The sequence below is a fragment of the Mya arenaria genome, chromosome 3 (assembly GCF_026914265.1).
Source record: "Mya arenaria isolate MELC-2E11 chromosome 3, ASM2691426v1".
NCBI lineage: Eukaryota > Metazoa > Mollusca > Bivalvia > Myida > Myidae > Mya > Mya arenaria.
The window spans coordinates 58,306,417-58,323,339 of record NC_069124.1 but is presented as its reverse complement, the minus strand read 5'-3'; the positions used below and the strand labels follow the sequence as shown (position 1 = coordinate 58,323,339).

The 16,923-nt window shown below is 32.0% G+C and overlaps 2 long non-coding RNA genes across 7 annotated transcripts; one reads left to right on the top strand and one right to left on the bottom strand.

Annotated features, from left to right (window-relative positions):
* Positions 1–315: 315 nt before the first annotated feature.
* On the bottom strand, positions 316–7,309 carry LOC128226603 (uncharacterized). Of its 4 annotated transcripts, none has more exons than XR_008259702.1 (4): positions 7,255–7,309; positions 4,167–4,249; positions 3,712–3,835; positions 316–2,152 (listed from the first exon to the last, which is right to left on the bottom strand). It is a non-coding gene; the product is annotated as an uncharacterized LOC128226603 (long non-coding RNA). The 4 variants fall into 4 exon arrangements; XR_008259700.1 differs by having other exon boundaries at positions 4,138–4,249; positions 7,255–7,308; XR_008259701.1 differs by having other exon boundaries at positions 4,138–4,249; positions 7,208–7,307.
* Positions 7,310–7,441: 132 nt separating this feature from the next.
* LOC128225918 (uncharacterized) lies at positions 7,442–13,862 on the top strand. Of its 3 annotated transcripts, none has more exons than XR_008259671.1 (5): positions 7,442–7,531; positions 8,620–8,696; positions 9,030–9,111; positions 9,888–10,018; positions 11,100–13,862. It is a non-coding gene; the product is annotated as an uncharacterized LOC128225918 (long non-coding RNA). The 3 variants fall into 3 exon arrangements; XR_008259672.1 differs by having other exon boundaries at positions 7,451–7,524; XR_008259673.1 differs by lacking the exon at positions 7,442–7,531 and adding an exon at positions 7,549–7,655.
* The last annotated feature ends 3,061 nt before the right edge of the window (positions 13,863–16,923 follow it).

Genomic DNA, 16,923 nt, shown 5'->3' with positions numbered 1-16,923 from the left:
ATAAGCCTAAAAATGTCTGTCTGAGATACCAGGCGTGAAGCTGCATATAACACTAGTATGCGGATGAATCCACATGATTCTGATAAAAACATAAAAAAATCAGCCAAAGTTGCAGTATGCATACTTGACTACATGATCCTTTAAATGTCATTTATATTTTCCAGTACAAAATAAAGCACCTCAGAGCGCCCAGAATGCACCATGTTTTTCAAAATATTCTGAGGGGGCATGCCCCGAGACCCACCTAGCAATTATGAATCCACATATAAAGGGCTAGCTAAGCCCCACTTCTGTATGCAAAACAAGACTACATGCTCATCTTTTCTTTATCTATTCTGCCTGTTAATTTGCTTGTAAACTTATGTTAGTCAACAATATAATAACATTAGCTGGGCCAAAATACAAAAGTCTCTTCTTATGTTGAGAAAAATTCGAAAAATTCCGTTACTGTTTAATTTCCGTGAATGTTTATTATTCTTTTGCAAAGAGGTATGCAATTATGATTGCAGGGTTTATATGAAAATACGATATCAGGAATGGTCTGAAACAGCCCTAAAACACACAAAAGCCTTAAATGAAACAAACATATTATATATTAAAGAGAATTGGAGTACTGTCTATAAAACATACACCTTAAAACACAATCTATGAACAGTTTTTTTCTTATAAAAAAAGCTACAACAAAAATATCGCTGGAAGTGATGGTACTTCCCATATGCCCGTTTTCTTTGAAAAAGCAGAACTTGTAATTCAGTGTGCTAGTAGAAGGTAAATTGTTGTTGCATTATTATACACAGTTGGAAATACCATTTTTAATAATTGTTTTCATTGTTAATGCTGCACTCTCACAGATATATGAATTTTTATTATTTTTAACTTGGAATGAAAAACTTTTGTGCACATGTCTGATAACAGTTATATGAGACTGCATACAAAATCACAGTTTTTCCTATTACCATTTAAAACTCTATGTTTAATGGTTAGTAATGCTTGAGAAGAAATGAAAATTTTGGCAGTTTTTCAGACAATTGAATTCTGTTTCATTGAGAGTTATCTTATATGACTGGATTGAAGGCATTCATGCTAAAGTCAGACTATTTTAATTATTTTTTTCAAAGCAAATGTGAAAACTCTTAATCAGTGACAGTGCAGCTTTAACATCCTTTTAGATTTAATCACTATGATTTCAAAATTATCAGACAAACATGATACTAGATGTATACTGTCTTGTTTGGAATTCTTGCCCTTATTCAGTATTGGTTCAATCATAGCAGTATTTATTTGAACTGCCTCTAGGTTAAAGTGTGATAAAATTCATAAGATGTCAAATACATAATTATATAAGATTCACAATTCTTTGAAGGAATGAACTCCTGCTTACATGTCATATAACAAATTATGGACAAATACAGAACCTAATCCTAATAGTTTTTCTCCAGAATTATCAAAGGGGTCACTCTTAACAAAGATCTAGTATAAACTTAATAATAATTTCTTTAGTTTAACAATGTTATAAAATCTTGAAAGGCCATAGGCAGGTAGTTCTGACGTTCATACCCTTCAAAACCTTTGACAAGAGGCATGTCTATCAAATATAATTATGAATTACTGGTGTAAATGGGTAGTGGGTAATGCACATGTCAATTGTAACCACCACCACCCCCGTCTGGGGGTATACTGGGTGTGAATGCGGTTGTTTTGTCTTACCTATGGTATGTTGGATGCGGGGGGAATTTGGCAGGGATTTTAGTTCAGGATCAGTTCAGGGAATTTAACCTGGGGTAGGCTGGACCAAAAGTCAAAAGTCCCCGGACCTGGGGGCGGGATGTGGTTACAATTGACTGGTGCATTATGCTATTCATTTTGTTGCCCACTCTTTTGTTTTTGTTTGATAATCCATTGCACACAACTATAGATCAGGATCTCAAATACTATATATGTTGAAAATTGACAACTTTTGACATCAATGTTTTAGTTATAGTTATGAATAATGAGCGTTCATTCATTGCTTTTTTATCAAATCACAATCATAAGTGTTAGCAAAGCACACCACTTTGTGCAGTAATGTTTAATGCTGTGGCTCCTCTTATCAACCAAGCACTTGGGCTGTTGGTGGATAACCATTTCCCTAGTTTCCTCCCTGTCTGGTCACCTGTTTGAAAATTAAAACATTGATAATATATAATAATGACAAAACTTGAAAGTATTGTACACTATGTTTATACATTTGCTGAATTAAATGAATAAGCTAAGGAAATGTACATTCAAAACAAAAGGGCCAGCATGGCCCTTAATTGGTCACCTGATTAAAATGACCATAAACAAGTCAGTCAGGTAACAACTGGTTATAAAAGGTGTTGCTATTTGCTTAGCAGGTTAGTGGTTGCTGTGTTATTTGATGGTTGATAAGGACTCCTCAAAGAAGGCTGCTCTTTGTTAACAGAAATGAGAAGTATGGTAAGCTGGTTGTTCCCATGGTCAATGGATGTTACGGTAATGAACCAGAATGTTGCTATGGAAGTAAATGATTACTAAGGAAGTAATTGGTTGCTATGGATGTTGGCTGTTGCTCAGGAAAAAATGGTTGCTAAATAAGGCATTGGTGCCTATAAAGGTAGTTAATGGATGCGTTGGAAGGAATTGGATGCTAAGGAAGTCATTGGTTGAATGGGGATTCATTTGTTGCTATGGATGAAGGTAGTTGCTAAGGCAATCATTGGTTGATAAAGAAGCCAAGGATTGTTTAGGAAGTCATCATTTTTTATGGAAGTCATTGGCTGCTGTAAATGAAGTATTTGATAAGGATGTCCTTGGTTGCTTATAAAGTGGTTGTTAAGGAAGACATTGTGAGTTTGGATTGTTAAGTCACTAAGTTAGACAAGTGGGTTCCTTAAGGGTACTACGAGGTCTACGATTTCCTCAACAAGGCAAAACCTTGCTTAACATCCTGCCAAAAGGTGATTATTATATTGTTGTAACAACTTGTTTCATAATCTTTGAAACTATTAAATACCTTTTAGTTTAGACATCAGTTTCTAAGGAATTCATACATTACTGCAGAAGTCATTGCCTGATTTGAATGTGTATCAATTTTTGTTCTAGAAGTCTATCATTAACAGGGGAACTCTGGTTAGGACAACTTTGACCCCAAGGACGAAACTTGAACAACATTCATAAAAAAAAATTATGAATTCTTTTTACTGCCTGTACAATGTACCTCGCAAATTCGGTAAAAAGTCAACTTTGGGAAAAATACAAAATCAGGCCAAAATTGCTTATATAATGGCAAATATACATTTTTTAACTTTTTTATGCATACCTTATGCTGTGAAAGAGTAAGACTTGTCAAGATTTTGTTTATATTTCAAGAAATTCATTGCTATTTTAATCCGGAATGTAATGTAATTTTTTTAATTTTGGGGAAAATGGAGTTTTTCACAATAAAAAAATCACTGACAATGAACTACAAACTCCAACATATAAACACCACATACACAAAAACAAATTGATTACATATATAAATTACTGAATATTCACATGGTCTTATGATATTATTGATGAATATTATAATGTTATTTTTAGATACCAGTTACGGGTAGTAGTAATGAAGAATACCAGATTACAAAATCAAAGTGGAAATTGGAAATATTAGAGAATCACTTTATTTGTGGGTAGGTCACTTAAATATTCATTGAGGTGAAAAGAAATTACCATATGATGTATTGCATATGTTTAACCGCTGTTGCACAATCATCATTTCCAAGTGACTGTCTTCATGTCCAGTACTAGCTTACAAAATCCCTTTCTAGAAAGTCAAAGACTTCATCTGATGCATCTTAAAAAGGAAGAATACAACACAATCATGAACACAATAAATGCAAATAATGTTGGGTATGCTTTAAACATGATTCAAATGCAAAACATCTTGGCAATTATTTCTAGAGCAATCTAAATGTCCTACATGAGATTTATTCTCTTATGAAAAAGTGATGTTTATGTACAAGCCAAATATACTAGAAATGTGTCAAGTGGACATTAACTTAAGTCTTGTGTTGCTTGGTGAATTGCATATACTGTGAATGAAGATGATTAACAAAAAAACAGGGATTTCTCATAATATGACAAAGTTTTTTTTACCAAGTTTGGTAAAGATTATTGAGCCATACAATGTTTTTATCTGGACTGCATCGTCTTTTATTCTGGGCAGCATAATATGGAAATCCAGGCCATGTATACATCTGGGTTTTATCTGTAATGGACCACATTTTCCAAAATGTATGTAGGCAAATGAGTTACATGGAAATAAAAACTATCTATACATAATAATAAGTGATTTGTATACATGTGTTTACCTTGGTATTATATACCCATAGATATATTATATGACATAATATTGGGTTAATACAAAAAAAAATGAAAGAATATATAATTAGGTTAATGATAAATCAAGCAAATTTAAACTAACACAAACAATTATATGTATATATTTACATTATTTCACAGTAAAATATAATAGAAATTTATAAACATTGGCATAATGCTTAAATCAGGTATCTATTTCAAGGCAGTTGTCATTAAATCATAAAATTTAAAGCTGCACTCTCACAGATATACCATTTTTACAAATTTTTTGTCTTGGAAAGAGCAAATTTTTGCATAAATATCTGCAAACCAATGATATATGATTGCTGCCAAAAAATCAGATCGTAGATTTCTATATTTCCGTTCGAAAATTAATGTTTTATGGCTTAAACCGTTACTAATGGTTTAAGAAAAATGCATAAAACATTACTTTTAAAACTTAAATATAAAAATCTGCTATCTAATTTTTTGTCAGCTGTCTTAAATAACTGGTTTCCATGGATTTTCGCAAAAATTGCCTCATTCCAAGACAAAAAAATTGTCAAAACGTTCAATCTGTGAGAGTGCACCTTTAAGGTCAAAACTAGAAAATGAAACTTTAAACAATAAACTTAAAAACCATGACTTATGGTACAAGTATTTCCACATCGGAGCGGCTGGTTCTTACACACTGACAGTGACACACAATACACTCCACTCCTCTCCATTAACCCTTTATATATATATTACAGTCGAAACTCGTTGGCTCGATATCTCATGGCTCGATATCCTCGTTGGCTTGAACCAGATTAAAAGAACCGATTTTGTTTAACTCTTTGTTCATATAAAATTTGATCGGATGGCTCGATATATTGAGGGTCGATATTTCTCCACGCTCGAAGTCATTTTTGCGGTTCCAAGTAAGAATTTCACAATTTTGTTTGCTTGGGTCGATGTCATTTTCGCGGGTTCAGGTAAGAACCTCACACCTTGATTTGTTTTGTTGGCTTCATTTAGCACACGGCGCTAATCGATAAAAATTAATTCAATTTATTATAATTATTATCAAATTTGAATGACTTAACAGTTTGAATAAACATGCCATCACTTTATCTAAGTTCTTTCCCTAATTGTTATACATGTATAAATTTCAATGCATCCTTATATAACTAATAAGCTATGTTTTTGTTACCCACTGTTTAAAATTACTTGTTTGCTGTTTTCGCATAATTTTTATAATTAATAAAAACAATCAAATAATATTTTCTAAGTATCGAATAAGTGATGTTACGAACTTTAAGACGTGTAACTATGCCCATTTAATACTCTTCTTTCGCGGAGATAGCATAGCCAATAACAAACGAGGTAAACAAGACTTTTTGTAACGAATAATAAAAAAAATAACATTCTGTAAGCAATCCCGCTTGACTCGATATTCTCGAAGCTCGAAGTATTTTGGCTGGTCCCTAGAATATCGAGCCATCGAGTTTCGACTGTAGTTTAAAGCTGACGGAGGCACTCCTGCCATGTACCGCTGCCACCATTTAAGTAAACCTGGGAGGAGAAGTGCCCCAGTGTGGAGCTTGAACCAACAACAACTGCTGGAACACTATCATGGCGCTGTAACCAACTGAGCTAACTGAACGGCTGGTTCTCATAGACACGATCTACATCTACAATAACTTTACAATGTACATGAATACATAAATAACTAAAGTATGAATGCAATGTATTCATGTACATTGTAAAGTTGATGTCTACTGTACTACTTTAAAAGACACATGCATGTACCCCAAAATTAGTTTTGACAGGCATGACTCACTAATGCCAGTTGTGAGCTTGTTCCTAGCTTCGATCAAGATATTTCTTCTGAAAATGACATTGAATACACTCTAAAGCCTAAAAGGCTGTAAAATATGCATTCAGCATCTTGATAAGCAACTATCTTAAATAAATTAAAATATTAGGATACAGAATGATGTGAAAGAGACTTTAAAAATATCGCTGCATTGTTGGATGTTGGTGCTGTCATCTGATGATCGGTCAGCGGCAATGATTGAGGCAAGCATCAAGTATATTTAAATAAACATTGCACTTTAACAGATTAAATGTTTTGACAACTGTTTTATTTTTTGTCTTTATACAAGCCAATAAATGCATAAGTGCAAGAAAAACAGTGACACAAGACTGCTTAAAAAAACATTGGATTGCATATATATTTTAGTTAAAGCTTCACTATCACAGATATACCATTTTTACAACTTTTTTTATTTTTTGTCTTGGAAAGAGCAAATTTTTGTATAAATATCTGCAAACCAATGATATAGGATTGCTTACGAAAAACCAGATCATAGATTTTCATTTTCCGTTTGAAAATTAATGTTTTATGGCTAAAACCGTTAATAAACGTTTTAGAAAAATGAACAAAACATCAATTTTTGAACTGGTATATATAAAAATTTGCGATCTATATTTGTCAGCAGTCTTATATAACTGGTTTCCATGGATTTTCGCCAAAATTAGTACATTCCAAGATAAAACATAAAAAAGTTGGCAAAATGTTCAATCTGTGAGAGTGCAGCTTTAAGAAAATGATGTTTTATGCATTTTTCTTCCAACTGTTAGTAGCACTTTTAGCCATAAAACATTTTTTTAACGGAATATGTCAGCAGGCTTATATCACTTATTTGCATATATTAATTTACACAGAAACTGGCTCATTCAAACTCCAAGACAAAAATAAAAAATAACAAAGTTGTCAAAATACATGTATGTGAGAGTGCAGCTTTAAGGAGTACTTCGTTATATCAATAAAATATACTCGTTAAACTGTCAATTGTTTACGTATCTACATAAATTCAATTACCTTTTGAACTAGAAAGTGTTATATTTTCAAAGAAAATAGCCATATACCTCTGTTCAGTGTCGGTCAAATTCGATGTTTTGAACCCGTTTGAACCTCTCTCGCGCGTGATAAATACTAAATGACGCAATGTTTTGGACTGGTCTTCATTTTCTTCGATACAGGCACAACCGAGCGTAAATATTAAGCGAGAAAGTCTAGTGGAACGATGCAGGGTTCATTGGGTTTGTTTACAAAAATTCAAGCATCCGGTTAAGAAGACGACAAATAAGAATGGTATTAAGTTGGTAGAATGGAGCTCCTTCCTGATTCCTGCACATGTAAGTTGTAAGTATTGACTATATCGGGATACCATACAGGACACTCAAGTGTTATTTTATATTTTCTTAGTTATCATGCAAATGAAAATAATCACTATCATTTAAAAGTTATTCAGGGATAGTTGCAAATGGTTTGTTTACAATAATTAGTTTTATGAATTTAATTGAATACACAAATTTTTATTAGAGCTTTGCACCAAATTAAATTCAGTTCATACGGGAGTAACCCACACTAGCGGATCCAGAAAAGGGGTGGGACCCCCCCCCCCCCAACAAAAAATAATAAAATATTCTGTAAAGAATCTCAGGACAATTATTCAAAAAATCTTTTGATCTTTGATATCATAATGGTATTTTTTTTTTACCAAAATGCAAAATGTAAAAAAAAAAAATCAAGTCAGAGAATGTGTTGGAACCGGTGTCGCCAAAATTGCAGTCCAGTGTTGTTTCCACTGTGCTATGAAGGCTTATCCTAAACAGTTGGAATATTTAATCTTTATACCTAACTTGTAATATATTGGCGATTTTTTTTTATTGTAAATTATGTGGTACTTCAGTTAGTAAGTTTTAATGCATTGTACACATAGATACCAAGTTTATGTCAGTTTTCGTCAATTTTCTTTTTTTCCGCTATTTCATTAAACAGATTACAGCCCCTTTTAAACAAGTCTTTGGGAGGAACTGTTGGGGATTGTTATTAAAGCTGCATTTTCACAGATTTACCATTCTGACAACTTTTTTTTTCATCATGGAATGAATCATGCAATGTTAGTGCATAAATTATGTCCGCGAACCATGATTTAAAACTGCTGAAAAAATATCAGATAGCTGTTTTTCATATGTACGTTCATAATTGTTGTTCTGTGACTTAAATTTGAACACTTTCAGAAAAATGAAATAATAAGCAGATTTCTCAATACATGACTTCTGTTTTATTGTTAGCAATTAAAGGCATTGATTCTCTGAGATAATAATAATGTTAAAACAGTCAATCTGTGAGAGTGCAGCTTTAAGATTCATTTTTCCTAAGATCAGCCAAGTTAGTATTATAGCTAATTTTAGCTTAAAAGTAGGTGAATTTTATATTTATTTCAGACCAGATACTCTTGAGGGACCAATTTAAGGGCAAACAGACAAACGTTTTGATGCAAAGAAAGCATTGGATTTGAAAGGTAGATTTTTAACACATATTTACATGTACTCAATGTCATTTACTAGTATAACATAATGTATTCAAGTATAAGATATTTCAAGTATTTGGTCAGGTTGTTAGGTTTAATTGAAACTGTTAAGCAAATAAATGAAAGTCCATGCAATTTTGCATGCACATGTTTGTTGCATGCAGATTTTACTCAGATGGCATAGGGTACAGTTACTCTTGTAACTTGCTTAAAATAAATGCAAATGATTCTGCATGTGTCTGAAGTCATGTTTTATTTTTCTCTACAAATTGTTTTAAAAAATGCAATTGTTTGATTTCCTTTCTTATGTGTTATGCATTGCAGTTCCCATGGAGATGAAAAATGGAGAGATTCTAAAAGTATGAAGATACTCCTGTGTATAATGAGGAAATCTTGTCAGTGAATGGTAAGTTCTCTTTGGATTAATTCTATGTATAACAATATAAATATGAGGTAAGCCAAGAAATGAGAATTTACATAATTATTCTGTTCAAACATACATTGACATATTAAATATAAAGACATATGTATGATTTGTCTCTGCTATTATACTCCTACCACTTGATGGTTAGGGTTCATTTGGACAAGTCTTCTATTATCCATAATTCCAAATGCTTCTGAGATTTCTAACACATATTAAATATGTTGAGGAGAAGTGCTGTGCAAAAAACATTTTTGTTTATGGTATTTTAGAGTTATTGGTCTTTGATTATTTTTCTTTCACTTTTCTATGTTTTTGAGGTATTAACTTCAAACTTCATGCACATATTGGACGTGATAAGAAAAATAGCTGTGCATATGAATCATTAAATTGTGTATGGTAGTCAAAGAATTGTAAACCTTTGATTATTATCTTTATATTTTTTTTATTTTTTTCTTCTCTTCATAACTTTTTTTCATTTTTTACTTTAATTTAACAAAACACTATTCTGTTTTTGGTATATTAAGGATTATTTTCTTATGTTTATTTTGTGCTTGGCAGTTTTAAAAGTATTGCCTAATTGGTTACTGTATGCTTAAAAGCAAATATCACTCTCAGTGAAACCTCTTATTACAATAGGTGATAGCTGTAGTTTTTCATGGAAACAAGTGTTTGACAGTATGAGTCATTTTTTAGTAGCAATATATTATGTACATTTAAGGTATAAGTTCTCTTTTGCTAATCGTTCAGTTGTTTTTCAGTTGTTGCAATTGTGGACCAGGCCAGAGTTGTACTAAACCAACTAAGACACAATGAGATACAGGAATGACACAATGAGAAACAGGAAACAGGAAAGTGATGACTGATTGCCACCTGTTACAAATTCATCTAGGTACAGTTTTTTATTCCAGATTTGATACAACTGTAAACTGTTTTATGCATGCTATGATTATGTTCATCATGTTTGTTTAAGACCCTGATGATGAGGACTAAACTATTGATTATCCCTTGCCAAAAGGCAAAGTGGATACAGTAATTGTGTAATTGTGCACGTGTGTGTGCGTGTGCACGGAATGTAATCTTGAGCATAAATCCCCCAGGTATTAACTTCAAACTTCATATACAGATAGATCCCTATTGAGAAGAAGTGCAGTGTTAAGGGACCATAACTCTGTTTACAGTTCTTTTTGTAATAACCCTTTGTTATATTTCATACTGAGTTTTTGTCTGCAGCAGAACTTGAAAAGTCTTTGAGGTGTTGATCTCAAACTTCAAATATGTACAGATAGATCTCATTTAGCAGAAGTGCAGTGCACAGAAACCAAAACTCAAGATTTTTTTTGTAGTAGTTGCCCTTTGTTAGTTTTCAATGTTATCCTTTGTTGTAATGCACAGTTGTGATCATGCTCAAATATGCTCATTGACATTAAAATTAATTGTCCAGGTTCAAATCCTGTAATAGAAACAATTATTTTCTTTCTGTGTTTAGCAAAGTTTATATGAACTATCTATCAATGTAAAATAAACTAAGATTTGTGTGTTTTTATCGTTTCTTATTTATTTGTATATTTTTTGTTACATATTTTTATGTGCATATATATAAAATCTATATCACAAAAAGTGTGGCTAATTTGTAATATTAAGATATAATATGTATAAGAACTATCATATTTCAAAATCAACCATAGAGCTTTTGCAAGATAGATAATAACTTAATGTATCTGATGAACAATAATGTGATTTTGGGATGCCAGCAATAACTTTTCAAGGTGAAAATATGTTCTTGTCATTGATTTTACATATAAGTAATCAGTATGCAAAGCCCTTTCAAATGATACTTATATGGGGTAACTATCAAATTTTAACATTGAAGCCAATGGCACAAATGAATGAAAAGCTCCTTAATAGTTCAATATTTGAAGCCAACAATGGAACTGTGTTTATGTATTGCTTAATGTTCCTTTTTCTTTCAGAAAACTCCCCACATCCAACAAGAGACAGCCTGACTTCAAAATCTTCATTGAAGGCAACTTAATGGACAAGACATCCGTCACATAAAGATTCACTAAAATTGGAATGATATACCAATTTTAACTTTTAACAGACAAATACATTATAGATTTGAAAATAGATTACCCTTAGATAAGTTGGATGATTAACATTTACCTCAACACAGTACAAAGTGCTCATGTTGAACTATTGTGATTGATCATAGTCTGTCCTTCATTTTTATTAACAGTTTCATACAGCGTTAACACTTTAGTATGGGGACTCATTTTTAGCTCAACTTTTCGTAGAATATGGAGAGCTATACTACTCACCCAAGCGTCGGCGTCGGTGTCACCCCTTGGTTAAGGGTTTGCGTGCAAGCACACATAGGTTAATATCTCAGCAACTACTTGAGGTATTGCATTGAGACTTTATACAATGGTACTCAACCATCCAACCTACTTATTTAAACAAGTAAGATAACTCTAGTTTGCATTTAATGTAAATAATAGGCCTTTATTATTTGACTTAGAAATTCTGGTTAAGGTTTTGCATGCAAGCACACATAGGTTAATATCTCAGCAACTGCTTGAGGTATTGCATTGAGACTTGATACAATGGTACTCAACCATCCAACCTACTTTTTTTAAACAAGTAAGATAACTCTAGTTTGCATTTAATGTAAATAATAGGCCTTTATTATTTGACTTAGAAATTCTGGTTAAGGTTTTGCATGGAAGCACACATTATATCTAAGGTTAATATCTCAGCAACTGCTTGAGGTATTGCATTGAGACTTGATACAATGGTACTCAACCATCCAACCTACTTAATTTTCCAAGTTATATAACTATAGTTTGCATTTAATGCAAATACTTGCGTTTATTATTTCACTCAGAAATTCTGGTTAAGGTTTTGCATGTAAGCACACATAGGTTAATATCTCAGCAACTACTGGATGAATTGCATTGAGACTTTATACAACCACCCAACCTAATTGAATAATCAAGTTAGATAAAAATTCTGGTTAAAATTTTGCATGTAACCACATTTATGTTAATATCTCAGCACATCATGTATTGCATTGAAATCTAATCTAACAGTGATCCATGCATGTTTCGCCAAAACTTTTCAATCCTTTCACTGAAAAGCAGCGGAATAGTCGAGAGCGCTGTCTCTGTGACAGCTCTTGTCTCTTTGGTCTTTATTCATACTGGCCAGAATATGTTTACCAAAAAAATCTTAGTAGAGATTGATAACTGTTCAGGTTGGACAAAAAGCATGTAGGTTGTTTGTTCTAATAATATAAACTGTAAATGCTTCAGAAACTATATATATAATTTTCATGATATTTGTCAGTATTTATTCTCGTCAACATTTAAATAATATTAGGTGAAACTTGTTTATTGGTCAAAATGTGTTTGATTAGAGTGGCCTCAAGTTCCACTTTATATGAATGAAATTTGGTCAAGTTTTAGAAAAAAACTATGTTCTAGTTTTATAGGTCATATTCTCTTCCCAAGCCCTCCTTAAAGAATGAATGTAGGTAAGATGAAACAGGAGTCACTAAATCAAGTATTAAAAGCCTTAAAAATTGCTATTCATAGAGGTATTGTTTCCTCATCATAAATCACAACTTAGCCAGCAAGACTTTACAACAAATAAGGCATAACATGTAAAAAGTTAATAATTAGGCACATATTTTAGTGAATAAAATCTTGTGAACATATTATTGAAACAAATAATGTGTCTGGTTCTGAGGTGAGCAATAAAGCACATTGCTTAGTAACAATTGAGCTAGCTCATTATTAAAAGTTTGTTTTAAACATGAATTAAATGAATGCAAATCATATATTATTATTTTTAATCTATATTTTTTTTAGTTACCTTGTTCTGTTGTTAATTTCCATACTGACTTGGTCAATTATGGCTAATTGTCTAATTATATTTTAACTTCTAACCTAAATGTTTCATTGTACTTTTGAGTGTTCTGTTAACTATAATGCACATTATCCTATATGACAGTATAAATTCAATAAAACCATGGTTATTAAGTTCCATACATATTGGAGCACATGGTAAGCCTCTAGAAATGTCACTTCTTAAACCTAGATTCTTGATCTGTTCGCCACATTGTTTTGTTAATTTTTTGTTTATAAAAACAAATGATTGTTTAATGTCAAGGAAACCTTTTTAAAGTTAAAATGTAGATGTACATAGATAACTGTCAAATATTATTTACCATTTAATAACTGTCTAAAGGCAAAATTTCCATTCATTTTTATATTTGATTTGGGTCCCTAGGGTCATGGTCACTGTAACTAAAAATAGAAAAATGCTTGGTACTGAATAACTTCAGTTTTGATACATTTAAAACTGAATCTCACAATAAAGGCTGAAGTTCTTGTTGCATTGCAGCATTTCTAGTTAACTTTTTAATTTGACTCTTTTTATTGCTTTCGACAGGCACATATTACATCATTATTGTATTCATTTTTAAGACAAAGCCTCATTTAATTGAGTGTGCTGTCCAAAGACAGCTCTTGTTGACATAATTATAAGACACCTTATGTTATGGTTTATATGAACAATAGCTGTTTCTGTGTATGTTTTAGAAGAAACTTCCATTTCTTATCATATTGATGGACATAGATATACATACATGTACGGGATTATTGACATCAGATTCTTAGGATTAAATTTACTAATGTTCTGTTCATGTTCAAAATAGATACAGTTATGGTAAATGCATAGTCTTGTTTGTTTATAACATAGACAACCATGTCTTTTGGTTGTCCTGGTCTCCTGTCCTGTTATGTGAATTGGGTTTTATGGACATCTTCGATATTGTAGGTCCAATTCTAGTGTCTAGCTGGAAAAGTATTTAGCCTAGGGAGACCTTAGTTTGGGTTATCATGTTGGATATGTCTAAATGTTGGCATGTCGGGAAATGGCAATTTTAGGCTATGACAATTTAAAAATGTAGACGTTGCTGGGCAAGGCTCCACACCCAAGTGACTGTCGCATTATATTCTTGAAAAAATGCCTTGGGCTTTTGGTTTGTTATGAATTTTGCGAGTCTGGCAAATATCTGCATTATAAAATTCATCGACATACAGGTGACAGAGAAAAAGGTCAATTTTCAATGATTTCAAAAGATTAATTAACTAAAAGGGGATCATCATAAATGAATACAGAGAACAAGGTTAGTTGATTTGACAGAGGATTGATGCAGAGCTTCAAAAATTAAGGAGACAATTTCAGAAAAATGCACATAAATGATTTTTGTTTATTTGTGTTGTTTGATAACTGCTGTGTGTCGATTTTTATTTAATTTCATTTTACCCCCCAAATCACACTTCACACAATACATGGTTTCTACACTTTAGGTTTGTTATACTGTATTATAGTGTCTATTGAATACAGTAAAATTTCTGGTCATTGTATTGCAAAATTTGTGCTAATAATTTGCAATTTCAGAAATTCTCATTTTTATTTAATTTTTCAAACATTTTCCCCAAAATTCACATTTCACAAAATTACATAGTTTCTTTACTTTTGATATATTAAACTGTAATATTTATGAAATACAGTAATTCTGGTCATTCTATTGCAATATTTGAAAAAGTTATTGGCAAATTCCAGAAATTCTCATTTCCATTTAATTTTTCATACATTTTACCCCGAAAATCATATTTTAAAAAAAAACTGTGTTTCTATATAATATATAATAATGTTAAATGATATATATTAGCTGCAGTAGTTCTGGTGTTTTTATTGCAAAATTAGGCAGAGTTATTGGCAAAATTCATAAATTGTCATTTTCATTTAATTTTTCCAACATTTTACCCCAAAAATCATTTTTTGCGTCATATAATTGTTCTATGATTTAAGTATATTAAATATGTTGCCTGATATGACATAAATTCATCAAAACTATTTTTGTGCAGTTTTCTTCATTTTTTGTTCAAAAATCTCCGTTTGTATACATTGAATAGAGAACAGAGGTGTTGAAGCACTGCTTCAACACCTCTGAGAATGAGTTTAGTATAGTGCACGCTACCACAATGTATATAGACTATAACACAGGTTCAAATTTACAGATAGAGAATAGTGCACGCCACCACAATGTATATAGACTATAACAGAGGAATTGATGTAAAGTTTCAAAATCTCTGGTTGATACATTGCATAGAGAACAGGGGTGTTGAAGCACTGCTTCAACACCTCTAAGAATGAATAGAGTATAGTGCACGCTTCCACAATGTATATAGACTATAACAGAGGAGTTGAAGTAAATCTTCAAAATCTCTGGCTGTATACATTGTATAGAGAACAGGGGTGTTGAAGCACTGCTTCAACACCTCTTGACAATGAATAGAGTATAGTGCACGCTTCCACAATGTATATAGACTATAACAGAGGAGTTGAAGTAAATCTTCAAAATCTCTGGCTGTATACATTGTATAGAGAACAGGGGTGTTGAAGCACTGCTTCAACACCTCTTGACAATGAATAGAGTATAGTGCACGCTTCCACAATGTATATAGACTATAACAGAGGAGTTGAAGTAAATCTTCAAAATCTCTGGCTGTATACATTGTATAGAGAACAGGGGTGTTGAAGCACTGCTTCAACACCTCTTGACAATGAATAGAGTATAGTGCACGCTTCCACAATGTATATAGACTATAACAGAGGAGTTGAAGTAAATCTTCAAAATCTCTGGCTGTATACATTGTATAGAGAACAGGGGTGTTGAAGCACTGCTTCAACACCTCTGAGAATGAATAGAATATATACCGTGCACAGTATATACTGGTATAGAATATAACGCCAGTGTATGTACTGTCACGGTGTATCGTGCATATCCATATAGTGTATAGAGTCTATGCACTGTGTTGATATAAGATATCAATCTCAACTTGGTCTAAGCATTCTAGATTTAATATTTTTTTCTAGATTCAAATAATTCACTGTTATACCGATTATGGGACCATTTTTTGCATGGTAAGTTGACTTTCTTTTATAAATTTGAAAAATGAATTCGTCCAGTGTGTGGGAAAAACATATTCTTCAATCGACATCTTAGTTTGGTATCATAACTTTAAAGATAAAAATGATATTGAACAGATTGTGGCTCGGGAGGCAATGTTTACAAATAAATGTGTTTAATTTATCCTCATATTTTCGTATTTTCTCGGCAAATATGGCATATCTCTGCATGTTGTAACCGTGCTCTTATGTATATTTCTTTTTGTGGAACAAATAACTGAAAAGGCTTCATAATAGGTTTATATTTCAATTTCTATTCGAATTGATCCAAAAATAAGGAAGTTGTAGATATAATTTGCAAAAAGATCGGAAATCGAAGTGAAATCCAATTTTCGAGAAGTGAAATCCACTTTTTGAGACGTGAAATCCACTTCATAACTCATTTATTTTTAACAAATATTTATTTTTGTTGAATAAATATTTGAAAAAGCTTGATAATTGTTTAATATTTTGAATTTTATTAACATTGATCAAAAATAAGAAAGTTGTAGAATATTTTGAAAAAGAGATCGGATATTGGAAGTGAAATCCACTTTTTGAGAAGTAAAATCCTCTCATAACTCATTTATTTTGAACAAATAAATATTTAAAAAAATAATATAATGAGATAGGCTTCATAATCGGATTATATTTGAAATTTTATTCATATTGATAAAAAAAACAAGGTGGTCGAGTCGCGCCGATGCCCTGGCGACTTTCAAGAACGCATTTCCCGTTGTAGTTCATACGCTTGAAATACTAAATGACGATGGA